We start from the raw sequence: 15,114 nt of genomic DNA on the forward strand, positions 1-15,114 counted from the left end.
GCTGAGGAGGCTGAGAAACAGGTATTGCCTTTACACATGTTAACAGGAGAGCTGAGAAAATTCACAGTCAAAGCAGTCTCAAGGGCCCCAAAACATGGGTGTGTGATGTAAAGTAGCCTCTGGTTACCACATGCAGCTTGCTTTACATGTCAAAGCCAGGCAGACTCAGCTGCCCAGCTCAGCTCACAGTGGGGATTGCAGGTTTTGAACCCTGAGGGTGCATTTCACCCCATGTTTGGGTTTTGAACTGTGTCAGTAGTGAGTGCATGAAGGCTCCAGACTTCCAGACTTCTCATCACCTTCGAGCCACCAAATGCTACACTTGCCTCCCAGCAAAGGCTGAGTGTACACACACAAAGTATAAACAGAGAGTTGCACCTTTAAGAACATCAGTGTATTTAAAGAAATTAGATCAGTCCAAACTGTGATCCATTTTACATTTGACATTTCAATCAGACATGGGTAATTTACTCCCCCAAATAAATAATTACTTTCATGTGTCTTACTCTAGAGTGTTTGAAGCATATAGTTCTATCAGTGAAATGTAGTAGTTATTTATTCTGAACTTGTATAACATAAATAGATAATGACTAGTGACCTACATAAATATATGGATGAAAACTAATCAATAAATAATATTTGTCTCCAAAAAGGCAACACAAGCAAAACCATACTCCTGCTCTGACAAATCTCTGCTAATTTAAAGCACAATATTCTATGACCCATAGAGGTGCTTGCAGACATATTTCTGTTTCATACACTATAAAAGATTTCCTTTCCACAGCAATTTATATGGCAGGCAATCCAGTCTTCTCTGTTGACAACAACAGAAGCTCATTCTGGAAATGCATCTGTCTGCATGGTGGTCATTTGTTTATTTAGGAAAAAATGAGTTTTACAAAGTTCACATATTACAAATCTAACCTTTGAAAATTACAAGTGTCAAGATGAGAGCTACTACAGGGCAGAGTGTCTGTGCATCAATATATTACAATGTTTGCTTTCAAGGAGTCCAGGGAGTCCAGATAATTCTTAGAATTTAATCACTCAAGTTTGTAATCATAAATACACAACTCTACAGCAGAAAGCATTAAAAAACCATCTTCTGGGTAAGTGTTATGAAATAGTGGAAGAAAGCCACAATGTCCCTAATTGATACCGGAATGGAAAAGCTTTCAAGAAATGTAATTACCCCTGTAGTGATACAAATCTGTCTTGTCATGACAGAATTTCTAAAACATGTTTTTCAAGGCTATTTTTCTTTATAGAAAGACAGTTATCATCATTTGAAATGGATTGCACAGAAAGCTAATAGCTTAGTTTTAATACACTAAATCAAAGAAAACATTGGGATGTTTAATGAATATTTGCCACAACTGAGGTTATTGGTATGCTTAAAAATAAATATCTTATATATCTGGCATATGTAGAGCAATTATTACTGAGAAATAAACCATACCTATGCTTTTAAGATTGATTTATTTTCAAAGCTTTCAGCTGAAGAATAGGATTCTGACTCGTGTTGTCCAGGAAGGGGATTGCAGCATGTTTTCAAAAGCTTACATTGTCACAGACAGCATCTCATTAACGGAGTAAGGATATTTTGTATCCTTTGTCTGAATTTAGGAATTTGTCTGAATTAGGAAGAAGCAATGTTAGGGAGTCAAGGCTCATAGGGTATATATAAGGCAAGGCAAAGATGTAGCATAAGAATGAGGCAAAAACTCAAGAAAACAGATTTTCAATGAAACTAAGATCAAGATTAACTGTCTTACTGTGTTACATGAATTGCATAAGAAGAATTCATCTCACCTGCCTAGAGACATCTGGAATGCAGGTCTTCCTTCAGAGCTGAACTATTTAGCTAAGTGGAGAGCTAACTCAGCTACCTGGAGTAGCTGAACTGCTTTTCTCTGTGGAGAGGCAGTGGCATCTCTGAGGAATTTGCCTCATCCTAAGGTAAAAATGTAACTAGATCTGAGGAATTATGTCCTGAAAATGCTTTATCTCCTCTGGCAATAAGAATGCCTGGTTCAGATGCAGCATCTACACCTGGGCAAGACAAAACACTGAAACTGCTCAGCCTCAGGGCACTGACAGCAGGACAGCTCTCCCCAGGAGGCAGGCTGGGAGGGCAAGCTCAGCACTTCTGATGGAGTATCTGCTATCAGTGATAGTGTTGAGATCTCACTTTGGTCCAGAAATAAATGATGCTCTTCAAGTATTACTGCCAGGTAAGTCAAAGGTCTACAATTCCCAAAGACTTTGTCCAGTTCTCTTTCTTTAAACAGCTAAAGCACAGCTGTAGGCTATTGACACAAAGGATGAGATTCCTCTAGACTTCCACACGTGAGTTATCATCAGCAATCCCTCTGGTAGACAAGGGAGAGGAGTAAGCTTTTCAATGGCATACCTTACTTCTTTCTAACACAGCCTTCCAAAACAGGCCAAGTTTGGCTTAGGAAATTGTTGTTATTCTCCTTTGAAAACACCTGGAGTTTGAGCTAGTAGCTCAGATGTTTGCCTGACTTGCCAATCTAGACTGTAGACTTGATTGGATGAGATGGATGCCAACCCAAGCTTGAGTGAAAAAAATCACTCAAGTCAAAGGAGGAGAGGGCTCAGCTTTTATAATGAGGATTTATGAGGGCACAGATACAGATATGCTGAAGAGACAATTTATTCTGAGAACCTCCTTTTTCTAATATACTAATATATTCCCCCAGACAAAATGTACAGAATCATGTGACTAGTTACTTCCACTGACCCTTATGTGAATGCATACAAGGCTAATACAAATAAAAGTGTGTATATAAACAAGAGACATAAATGTGCAATTACTGAAATGGTGAATTTCTATTTTTGATTTATAGTACTGGCTGGAAAAATAAAGGAAGCTGTATCTCTAGTAATAACCATAGCCACTCCACCAAAATAAGGTTTGGCTCAATATATCAGTTTTAAAGCCTCTGCCATTATGAACACACTGAACTTAATTAAAAACTCAATAAATGTACTCAGTAAATGCATGACTGGGAAACACTAGAAACTATTTAATCAATATCAAAGACAGAGAAAAAACAGCTTCAGATCCTGATATTATGGCAGGCATTATACTATTTTAAAATAATTTCCTTGTCTGAGTGACCAGGGACATAACTTCTTAAATCCAAAACTATGGTTTAACTCAAAAAAAATTTTTCTAAAATCCTATTTTAATTTTAGACTTCATAAAATTCCAGTAAATGTTTTCAGGGTGACATAGTGAGAATAACAGAAGATGTGGACAGACCTCACAAAGTGGCTTCCATTCCAGCCTTACAGAGGAAAATAAAAATCACAAAGAGATGCAGCAAATGCAGTAAAAGTTACAGAATTCCTACTCCTGCACCTTGCTGAAGCCTGATGAAATGTGAAAGAAAGGTGAAGATACTTTGAAATGGACCACAAAGGAAAGAGACTAGCAATGTGAAGACAGAAAACTACAGCTTGTTTCAAACTATACTGCATGCAAACAGAAAGGTATCTTATTAAGAACAAACATTCTAACCTTGCCTTTTTCACATCAAGAAAGATAAATCTGATTTGGGTGGCATTTCTGCAGGTATGGTCTTAGTGACATTTAAAATCAATTAGAAATAGGACTAATACTATTGAAAAGGCTGAGAGAAACAAAATGGATTTTACTAAAGCCTCACTTTTCTAGCAATGTTTTGGTGTCTTAGACATCACTGAATTTATCTATATGAACCTATATGCATATGTTTGAGGATGTGACATTTCAGTCCACTGATATTTCTCTTCAAAGCAGAAAAAACACGTCAGCTTGTTTAATGAACAAACTCAGGGGAATATGTCAATATTTGTTTTGCTGTGGGGCCATGTTCATAGCAATAATGAAGTGCAAAGCAGTCAGCTTGTTTACATGTTTATTATACATCCTCTGAATAACAAGTGCTATTAAGAATGAAAAGTTTTTCTTTTTCCACAGAGACACAAAATTCAAAGACATTTTTAGTCACTTAAGTATTTTTCACTTAAATTTTATTCAGCACACTTTATTTCTATTAATTATAAATAATCAGTTAAACTTCAATTCTGGATTTATTTTTCAGCATGGAAGTGGATAATATTGTTTCAAATATTTTGATATTACCATAAGAATATTACAAGGGATTACATTAACTAGACTCCTATACTTTTGTATTTAGTAGCATAATTCTAGTTGAAATTACTTTAGAATAATCATTGAGTGAATGGGAATTGTTCATATAAGATAGTAAAGCGGTGTTGATAAAGTTACAAAACCTGTCATGCAGCAACTCAAGAACATCTTATGGTTAGTTTATTTACTTAATTATTGACAATTTCAATTTTCCAGAAAGCTAGCAAGCTGCTTTGCACACTAGTCAAGCCCTTTATGGGGCTGCAGTAATTTGGAATTGTTTTAGCAATAGCAATTCCTTTGGTTCAAAGGTACAAAGTCATTGCAGTGAAAATATTCCAAGGAGGCATATGCAGAAACAGCTAGCTCATGCTCTGCTCTATCTCCCTTCTCTGCTGCCCAGCTTCAGGCTGTGCACAGAAAAAGTGAGGAAACAAGGGGTTAAAACCACAATCCCTGATATTCCTTACTTCACTTTTCTTAAGTAGCAAACATCTTTAGACAGCTAGTGAATGAGCTGGTGCCTCAACATAAAAATCAAACAGCGTTTTCTGCCAGTAGAAACAAATTCAGTAACTCTCCATCTCCAGAAGTGCAAGTGGGCACATGTTAGTGGTTGAAACAGCAGTTCTTTCACAAGAAAAAATGATGCTCGAATTCTGTATCACAGCTCAAGAGAGGAGTTTTAGCCGAAAATGACAAGCATCAGCATAAAATTATAAATCCTTCTGCCACCAGAGCTGCTAACTGCCCTTCAGCTGTCAATGTGATGTGCTTGTGTGTGTCCAGATCACTAATTTTGCACTTGTGCTTGGCAAGTGTCTCCAGATCACTAATGCCAGCAGATCAGCAGCTGCTCTGTGCACAGGACTGCCCACTGTCCCTGTGTGTAGAACTCTCAGGATGCTTGAGGTCATTACAGTTCCTTATTGGTTGCTTATTGGTCTCTCTATCACGTCCTGTCCTCTCTTCTACACTGCCTCGAAAGTTTGTTTCCTAAAGTGAATTTTGTTTCCTAAAATGTGGGAACTTTGAATATTTTTTTTTTTTTTCTGTAAAGAAAGATAGGGGAAATTCCAACAGCAAACTTGGAGAGTCCTTTCCTTCAAAGCCTCAAGCACAGAGACACATCTCTGTGACCTTCTGAGAATTTTAGCTGAAAAAGGATTAATTTCAGTGATGAGCCTCACATCAAGGATCAAGTTCAACAATTCACAATTGACATTCTCCTGGGTTAAGAATACTAAACGTTTCAGACAAAATGCTAATCAGCCCTGTTGCATATCATAATAACCCTGAATTTAGAATTTGGTCACCAAAGACGTGTTGGTTTTTTCTTCCTTCCAATCCCATGTACATATTTCTCTAATGCACATATAGTATAGATACGATATAGATGTCCCCTGATGATGTTGCCCTTCCATGAACCACGGGAAAATAATCATTCTGAAGAACAAAATCAAAAATGAAAGATTTTTCAGGGAGTTTCAGGGAACATTTCCTAGCAGATGGCAATAATATGTCTTTGTTATGGACTTGAGAACATTGCTATATGATTGTATTTCACATTTGTGGAAAGAGACAGAGATCCGCTGCCGAGTAATTGCAAAATTAGATTCCTTGTGTACAGCGTTTGCAGTCTGGTAAAAATGCCATTTTCTTTCATGGTAGGATTTGTCTGTGCCTACAGTTTACTACTGACTGCATAGATTGGTGCCTGTTTTTGGATTCCAAAAGTTTCTTTTGCTCAAAATCTATAACAAGCACAGAGTTTCTCAGATTTATTGTCCACTGAGTGTCAAAATGAGATGCAAAAAATACCACAGTAGCAAACTTTTTGGTGGTAGATCAGCCAAATTTATTTCTTTTACTGTAATGTTAGGAAATTTAGAGTATGTAGAGATCTCCAGCACCAGAAGAAACCACTCATTAGCTTAACACTGTTAGATATGCAATATCTTGGCTAGTTTCTGCTTGGACAGCAACTTGGATCAAACCTATTTCTTGGTTTGATTAGAAAGTTCTCTAACACAGAAACTGCACCAAAACTCACAAATTAAATTACTATATGAAGAGTTTTTAATAACTAAACACTTACTTTAAAAATTATTTATCTACTTTTAGGAAACATATTGATACTGATGCTTGTCTTTCATAAAACATAAGCATGAATAAATAATATTGAATCATAATAAATAATTTATTCTAAGTTAATTCCTGCACAATTCCAAGGGATCTCATTATGTGAATTAGTTTTTAATCTCCTTTCATGATACAAGTAACTGTGACACTTAGGTCAGATTTCATTTTGATAAGCTTAGTCAACTCCATAATTCAGCAAGTGATAGAGCAGCACTCACTATGCTATATTTAAATTGCCATTTACATTACACTCTGTACTAAGAATGTATTCCTTCTTCACTGAGTATGCATGCACATGCATTTGACATTTACCAAGTGGACATTAACTGAATTATATTAATTAAAATATAGACTGATCCTTATGTGCCACCTTGTGGAAAATCAATGAAATTTTCTTACCCAGCAGCTGATGCTAAAAATTCTGAACTCACAAAGGGCTGTTGGAAATTATAAAAATATCTACTAGAAAGCAGAATAGAATATTGCTTCAACAAGATATATGAACTGGTAATTCATTTGCATAGCATGTCTCAGCTACAGCAAATAACTGTATAAAAAAAATAGGGCATATTTCTGTCTGAAGCTTCCTGCGAGCACATTTTCACCATGGATTTCTCTAAATGTGGCCAAAGCACATTTCAGAGCTGAAACAGATAAAAGGTGTAACACTTAACCAATGACCATAAAGCAAAATGGGTTAATTTAGTTAATAAGAGCGCAATTTCAAGCAAAAAGAAAGTTTTGAATACAGTACTTTAAAACCATAATTGTAGTACCAGTGTTCTAATGTCTTTCAGATATCTTTTGCTATGTTTCTATAGCACTTTTGCAATGGCTCAAACATAATCTGCTGGTAAAACATTGAACATCCATAGTTTGCATGTTAAACAAAGCTAGCTCTCAGTATTAAATTTTGAAAATCCAGTTTCCACAAGAGAGATCAGAATTATTTCAGCAGACATAAAACCTTGCCCATTACATGTAAAATTGAAAATGAAATAAATTTTACTTTCTCCACAAATTTGCAGCACCTTTTCCAAATCAAATGTAGGGCCTTCAAACAGGTATTCTGGAAGGGAGTATTTTGCAAAAAAAAAAAAAATTGTTCTTGCTTAGATTAATGCACAGAAATGGGAATAGAGATATTAATGTAATTTCCTAAAGGGTCTATGGGATAATGATGACATATTAAGAAGTCTAGCAAAATGTGAGGAAGAGTATTATCCACTTTTGAGGTTTTGATTGGAGACTTCAGAATTCTGTACTTCAAAATCTTTTTTAAAACTGCTGAGTACAATATGGATAGTATTGTTTTTCACACAGTTAATCAGCATCACCTTTGGTGTCATCCCTGACAGAGTTAAGAAGATGGTGGCTTAGGTAATTAAATGGGCATCTTGTAGGTCCTTTAAAAAACATTAGGGTATGTGTTGTGAAGCATCATAGCAGTGACTCAGGCTGAACCTGGAAAACAATATCCTACCATGTAAACTAGAAAGACCAGAAAGTTCTTGTTTTACACTGCAGATGCCTTCAATGAAACTAAGGGAATAGTTCTGTGCTAATCAGAAGTATTACTGGTTCAAACAGTATATTTCCTGAACTACTTTCTAAACTAAAACTGCATTAATTCTCCCAGCCTATAAGTATTTTTTTTCCCTAATTGCACATATTTAAAAATCTTTGTGCACACTTTATGCTCTGAGTACTAAGTAGACAAATAATGGCAAATTATAGGAAATTTTTTATTCTTCACAAAAATCATGCAAATATAGAATGAAACATATCTGATGTTCATGCAATTTCACACTCTTTATGGTATGGTATGAGAAAATATTTCAATTTCTCTTTGACTGCCAGTTTCTGGGAAGGGGCAAAGTTATGTGGGTTTTTAACTTGTATTTTTCATAACAGTACATTGCCAAAAATATTCCAGTCTCCCAAGAGCTCTAATGAAAGGCTATGAGTAGGTTAATGGATTATAATGAAAATCCAGTGTGTTCAAATGTGAAAGGAGGGGGGGTGGTTTTTCTCTTTTATTTCTTACATCTTTTATTTTCTCTGAACCAAATGGCTCACTAATGCATTCAGAGCTCCCTCCTGTTGAAAAAAGCTGTGGCTCTAGCTGTGAAATAGCCCAACCCACTCAACAGCAGGTTTGCCCCTCTCCCACCTCCTACACCTACCACTCTTTCCCTCCCAGAGAGCCTGCTTCACCCAGCTGGCTGAGCACAGAAGAATGGAAGAGTTTGGGTCTCTTTTTTATTGATCTTTCCGGAAAGAAAAATTTATCATAATCTACAGCATACCCTCCCCTGAAAACGCCTAGGAAAAAATCTTCCTTGCTTCATTTTGCTCACATGTCTTAGCACAGATAAAGGAACAAAACCAAACAAGACAGGAGAATTTCTGAGGAAACCTAGAAGGGAATAGACAGTATTTTAGAGCCAGGAAAATACAGAGAAAGACACCAAAATCCTCCTCTAGAAAACTACAGCAATACAAATGCACACAGCCTCCCCACATTAACTGCTGGACCTATTGGAGAGGGAAATAATTTCATCCAAAGCAGCTAGACATTATTGTGCAAGTTGTTCTAGGCAGGTTCAGCTCCAGTGCTACTGAAGAGTTTCCTGAGGTGGCAGCTGAAGAACTACAGAGTACAGAATTTTAAAAGGCGGTCAAAGAAATTTGGAATTTCTTTTTCAAGATGTTATCCTTACTACACTTTGAGGTGGCCAGCAGGATTTTTCTGGAGGAAAGCAGAAAGATTAACACTAAGATAGACACTTTCACTGTTCGTACATACCAATGACAGAAGCTGTAACTCTAGGGTAAAATTATCTTTATGTAGCTTCAGTAATAAGTCCATTAAATAAAATTATTATTTTCTAGGTGGTGTGGAAAGTTCAACCCTGTAATTTCAAGTATAATGCACCAATTTATTTCTCATTATCTGTGGCTTTGTGTCCATGATTTACAGTGTTTACTTTTGAAAACAGAAACTCAATTCCCACAAATGCATTAAACTTCTCACTGGGAAGCTCTTTAAACAGATTGACAAACATTGTCTTTGTCTTCCAAAAACATAGTTGAAACTGATCATCACTAAAATGCTTCTTGGTGAGTCATTGCCTCCTTCAGTAACTTATCCTTCTCAGAGAACCCCCCAGTGATTAAACAGCCTGACTGTGTCCTGGACAAACTCCTTTATAAATGCAGAGAGCTGTTATGTACTGGGAACTTGTGATCAGATCTGAAAAAGGGCAAAACATTTTTAACAGAAAAGCATGTAAAACATAATTCTAACCAGATATTGACCACCTTCCCAAGCTCTGCCAGTTCATCTGTCCCAATGTATTTTCCTCTTGCAAAATCACAGAGCTGGAAGAAGCACACTGAAGTGATAAAAAAAATACATTTCATGATGAAAGGTCGGCAAACAACAGCACATTAGGATGGTTTCAATAAATTCCCTGACAATCCTGGAATATGGGAGGTAGGACTCTTCAAAAGACTGGCAGCAGTATCTGGTTCAGGAAAGAAAGCCCTGGACAGATATGAAATGGTAGATGATATCTTATTCAGCTGCCCTCTCTCCCCCACAATCACATGCAAAGGAAAAAATGTGGCTGAAAAGTTTTTTGTCTGGGTACAGGGTAGATATTGAACTGATCACTAAAAATAGCTTACTAAATCACACTCATACATGATTTAGATGCTATTTGGAATTTCACTACTATGTTTAACAGCAGCAGGAAATCTGAACAATAAATCACTTATTTGAAGATACTGTCACTTATTCCATACAGGTCTGTAAAAAATGGACAATAATTAAAATGGGAGGAAAAATGAATGTGAGATTATTTTCAAGGCTTGACCACAGGCAGAATTCTGTATTCTCCAAAAAAAATTCTGTAGCTTTTCTTAGTGTTCCATGATGACCTATATATATATGTGTGTGTGTGTGTGTGTGTATGGATATAGAGAGATACAAATATATGATCTTTCTGATTATGATCTGTAGTACTACAGGCAACCTAGCAGAAATGTTCAATATGCTGAGCTGTTACAGAGAAGGCTGCTCAATTTCCAGCTTTCATTTGAACATTAGGGCTACATTCCCCTCACTGATTACAATTGATCATTCCCCTGCTCTTTTTTTTCACTTGAAATACCTTTGATGTAATGATCTTCAAGAGAACAAAACAAAACCATTTTCCTTATACAAAATGATTACATTTATATGCAATCTTCATTGCACTACAAAGATAAACTTTGTAACAATCATTCTAGGCATTGTTATTCAGAAACAGAGCTACCTCACAAATTTTCATTTGCACTGGGATAAACTACTCTAATGTCTGTTACTTAAGCAGTATTCTCTATAAAATATATTCAGAGTGACTAAGTGCCTTCCCAGGTGTTAGCAACACACAGCAATACTAACAGGCAAATGAGGAAATTTGTTGTCCCTTGAAATATGACTTTGGATGTGTTCCCTCAGTTGTTAATAGGTTTGCCCATCCTACTTTCAGAAGCTTTTTTTGGAAGACAGCATTTTAACAAAACACTCTTCCTCTCATTGATTCAGTCATTCACAAACTTTCCCACCACAGTCTGGCTTTTTAAACAAGTGATTTAAATCTTGTGACAAAAAAAAAATAGTCATATAAGTACTCAAAACTCACTGCACCTTTGTTCCAGTTTAATGTTTTTTTCCTTAAAAAAAATGATTGCTAAATATATCTGTCTGGAACACATACACACAAGCTGCTTTTCCTCTTATCTGTTCTTTACTGAAATTCCTAGTTTCCAGGAAGCCAGACAGACTCTGAAGAACTCATTTTGCTGCACAGGCAATTTTATTTTCTTCCTTATTAACTCTAATTCCCAAATCTTTTATTCCTTTCTGCCTCTCAGATGTACTACCAGTCTGCAAAACACGTACTATGGTATTTTGATCTAACATTTGACACTAAGAATTTATCACAGTGAATCTCACATTTTGCTATGATCTCCTAGATTTACTTGATTTTTAGAAAAGGTTGTCTACAGCTCATTGACATATATTGTGATATTCATAGACAAAATACTCCTATTCTATTGTGTTGTTATTACCAGTGACAAAAGCAGGCTCTGTGGGTCTCTATTACTATTTCTTTATGTTGACTGGTTCCATTGCAATAAAATAAAACCATTCCACTCCTGCTTGGAAGTTTTGACCCCATGCAAACTTTTTAAAAGGGTTCAGTTCATTAGACCAAGGGCTTTTTCTGAAATAAAAGAAATAGCTCTTGGCTCCTTTGAATAAGAGGCGATTTTTTTCAGTTGCATTTCATGTGGGATAAATCTAGTGGATTAGGTCAGAGAACTGGAACACGTTAATTCTTGACAGAGATGATGATATAAACAGGATAATACCTTGGAGATGTTTAACAATGGAGACAAGAAGCTTGAATTTAAGGCTGGAAAAAGCCCAAGAATTATATATAAATTTTAGGTATCTTCTTTGGACTAAACTGTAAAAGCAAAAAAGAACAAGACAAAAAGATAGGGTCAACAACCAGGAATGTAAATGCTTATGGGTTTAGCTTAGCCTTGGATCCACAGAATCACAGAGTAACTGAAGTTGGACAGGATCCTGAAGGTGCAAAGCCTGCTCAGATCAGGGTCAATTAGCTCAGCAAGCACAGGGCCTTGCCTCATTGTGTTCTGAGCATCTCCAACAGGGAAGATTTCTCAGCCTCTTTGGATCATCTGTGCCAATATCCAATCACCCCCACAGAATTCTTCTTTTTGTATTGTTTTGTTTTGGTTTTTTTTTCCCTAATACTTGGTCAAAATTTCTCCTGTTGCAACTTGTGGCTATTGCCTTCTCTACTTCTGAGAAGTCTGGGGCACCTCCCCTACACACTACCACAGGAAGAAACAAGCTCTGCAGAGAACGATGTTCCAGCCAGCCAGAGTGTTCCTTCAAACTATCTATGCTTAAAGCACCTAGGTTAAGATTAGGCAGCAGGACAAATGTTGGGAAAGTCTGCTCTTTAAATACATTTGTATTTATCAATGTTAGTTCTCCTTTTGTCTTCACAGATTCCCAGCCAAGGGCAGGGTAGCTGATATCTGGTCTAATACTTTCCTTGTCAAACTGGACTAGCAAGTCGAATTCAAAGGTGTTTCAACTTTGTCTGCCATTACAAAAGAAATAGTTCTTAAAAGACTATACAAAACTGCCAGTTTCAGGATTGCCATTCCCAAACTTTTTAAACAAATCTGTCTCAGCTCAGAATAACTTTCTGATTCATAATGAGCATCTATTGTGTTTGTGTCAATTTCATTCCTTAGGTAACTTTGCTTAGAATTATTACAGATATAAAATAGCAAATGGATTTCAGTAAAACTAAGCCCTTCCTGTGGATTTGTTATGCTCCACTGACACACCTCAGTTTCTGTCCTCCCATCTTCATTTGATATTAGCAATCTTCAGCTCATGGAAATATCACAAAAAGGATTATTGAATTTTCTTGTACTAAAGTGCCATATCTTGCTCTCTGTTTTGACATTTTATTGATCAATAACTTGTCAATGCAAAAAAGACACAGCTATTTAACTTTCTGTGTGCAAAGAAAGAATATTGGCTATTACTGGATTTCTCAAAAGTCAATGTGTGGGACATGAAGGAAGCAGCCCAGAATGGTGGGAGACCTAGTGAGAGGAAATGGGACAGACCAGGCAGAGATACCACACATTTGTAAATACAGAAAAAAACTATGGGTGAGGAAAATGTTTTCCTCTTCTAAGGGCTTCTATGGATACACAAAATGTTTTTCCCTCTAACAATACAAAACACAGTGAAAAATGAGGCAGGTCTGGTCATACAACCATAACAAATAAGATTCAATGCTTTCTTTCTTCTTACCTGGGTCATCCATGTACAAATTACCAGAAACTTGTCACACATGAAAGACCAGCTGCTTATTATCTACAGTATGTGCACTATAGAGTTATCTGGTAATTCAAGCAAACACAGAGAAGTGATGCATATTACTATCTGTGGTCCAAACATCCACTTGGGTTTCTCTGCAGGTAGTATTATCAAGCAAAAGTCACAGCCAGAGAACATACTTTTCCCATCTGTGTTCAGCCTGCCCTTACTGGTGCAACAAAATGGAATTTTCATCTCTGATGTTTCCAGTTGTGTTGCCATTACAACAACCAGTTTCTCTGTGAAGACCATTTCGTCACTCCTGACAGAAACAATTACAGCTGCTGATTTTCAGACAGAAAACATCAAAGTGTTTTGCATGTATGCCTTTCAATCTTTCACTGTAAATCAGAATTTTAGGTTTGATTTTTAGTGTCTCAGTTAATTTAGATATCAACAGTAAAATAAACCACGTGTGTGTGGCTCCAACAAAGTGATGTCTCATTCTTTTGCAGTTACAGAAAAGCTGCATCTCATTCTCGCCAAGGTCAGTAAGCCCTTGGAAAGCAGCCTGTGAAATGGGGCCTTTGGGCAGAGAGAGACTTCCAACTCCATCTAAAGAACAAAAAGGTAACAGCAGAGCTCCTTCATTACATGTTCACCGCTGCAGCTTACAACAAAAGATCTGTTTACACTTTTAAATACTTGTTGTGGAGTATTGCTTATTTTCTTAAAGAATAATTGCACTGCATCATTTTTCACTCCCGTAGAAATTCTGCATGAGACTTTTCCATTTCCAAAGCAGATTTATGGCATTCTGCACAACAAGCCTGTGTTTTTTTCTAATTTTATTTAGATAAGGTAGTGCTTTGCATTCAAAATTTAAATGAAGAAAGAACATGCACTTGTTAAGCAGAATTATGCCAAAAAAAAACTTCCTATGCTAACTGATTTAGATTGAGTATTTAAAAATGCATTGGTTAATCAATCCCTAGTAGTAAGATCAGTGAGGGAGAGCTGCTTTTAGAAATGCACTAGGGAAATGAAGTAGGCCAAAACATAAATCTGTGTTTTCAGTCTTCACTCTTACTTGTTTACCATTTCTGATGGAGTAGGATGTGTTTCTTCACAAAGTGTTTTCTTCTTCAGCTTTCTACTGATGCTCTGATCCTTGGATTATTGGCAAAGCTGCTAAATCAAAATCTGTGAATAAACTTCACATCATAAGGCACATACTTTTTTTAATTACTTTTAGACATGCTGAAAATATCTTCAAGGTGATTAGTAAAACTTTTTTAATATAAAATCAAGCTAATGAGAAATAATATCTTTCTTGGGCTTTCTACACAGAGAATGTAAACCCTTACTAAAAACAGAAAAAGTTTTTGCATCAGAGTAGGATTACTATACTGAACAAAAACTACAGCAGTTATATATATATATATCAGAAACCACTTGCACATTAAGAACCTTACAAATCCTAAATATAATTAGAACATGTATTTACACCTAAATATTATATTCATAAATATATATATATTATATATATACATAGATATAATAAAAAAGAAGAAAAGTGGGGAAATTTACTCCTCACACTCCTCTGGATTATTACAGTGGGTTTAATTTTTAAATTAAGGTATATTACATCCAGTTCTCCTGAGCTACAAATTTAACAAGACTTTGATGTTTGAGCAACGACTTTTTATTTTCTATTATTCTTTACTTCTTTTTAGTTAGAGGGAAGCATTAATTTACTGAAACATCCATACTTACTTAATCACTATGCTGCACAATATCAACATTACCCAAGGAAGAATAATACATGATGAGAGAAATTGGAAAAACAATGTAAGTAGCCATAATTAAGGTGTGATAA

At 36.1% G+C, this 15,114-nt stretch overlaps 1 long non-coding RNA gene across 1 annotated transcript; it reads right to left on the reverse strand.

Annotated features, from left to right (window-relative positions):
• Positions 1 to 8,566: 8,566 nt before the first annotated feature.
• On the reverse strand, positions 8,567 to 14,519 carry LOC130255067 (uncharacterized). The gene is made up of 3 exons (XR_008840862.1): positions 14,334 to 14,519; positions 9,618 to 9,705; positions 8,567 to 8,726 (listed from the first exon to the last, which is right to left on the reverse strand). It is a non-coding gene; the product is annotated as an uncharacterized LOC130255067 (long non-coding RNA).
• Between the last annotated feature and the right edge of the window lie 595 nt (positions 14,520 to 15,114).

Source organism: Oenanthe melanoleuca, chromosome 1 (assembly GCF_029582105.1).
Source record: "Oenanthe melanoleuca isolate GR-GAL-2019-014 chromosome 1, OMel1.0, whole genome shotgun sequence".
NCBI lineage: Eukaryota > Metazoa > Chordata > Aves > Passeriformes > Muscicapidae > Oenanthe > Oenanthe melanoleuca.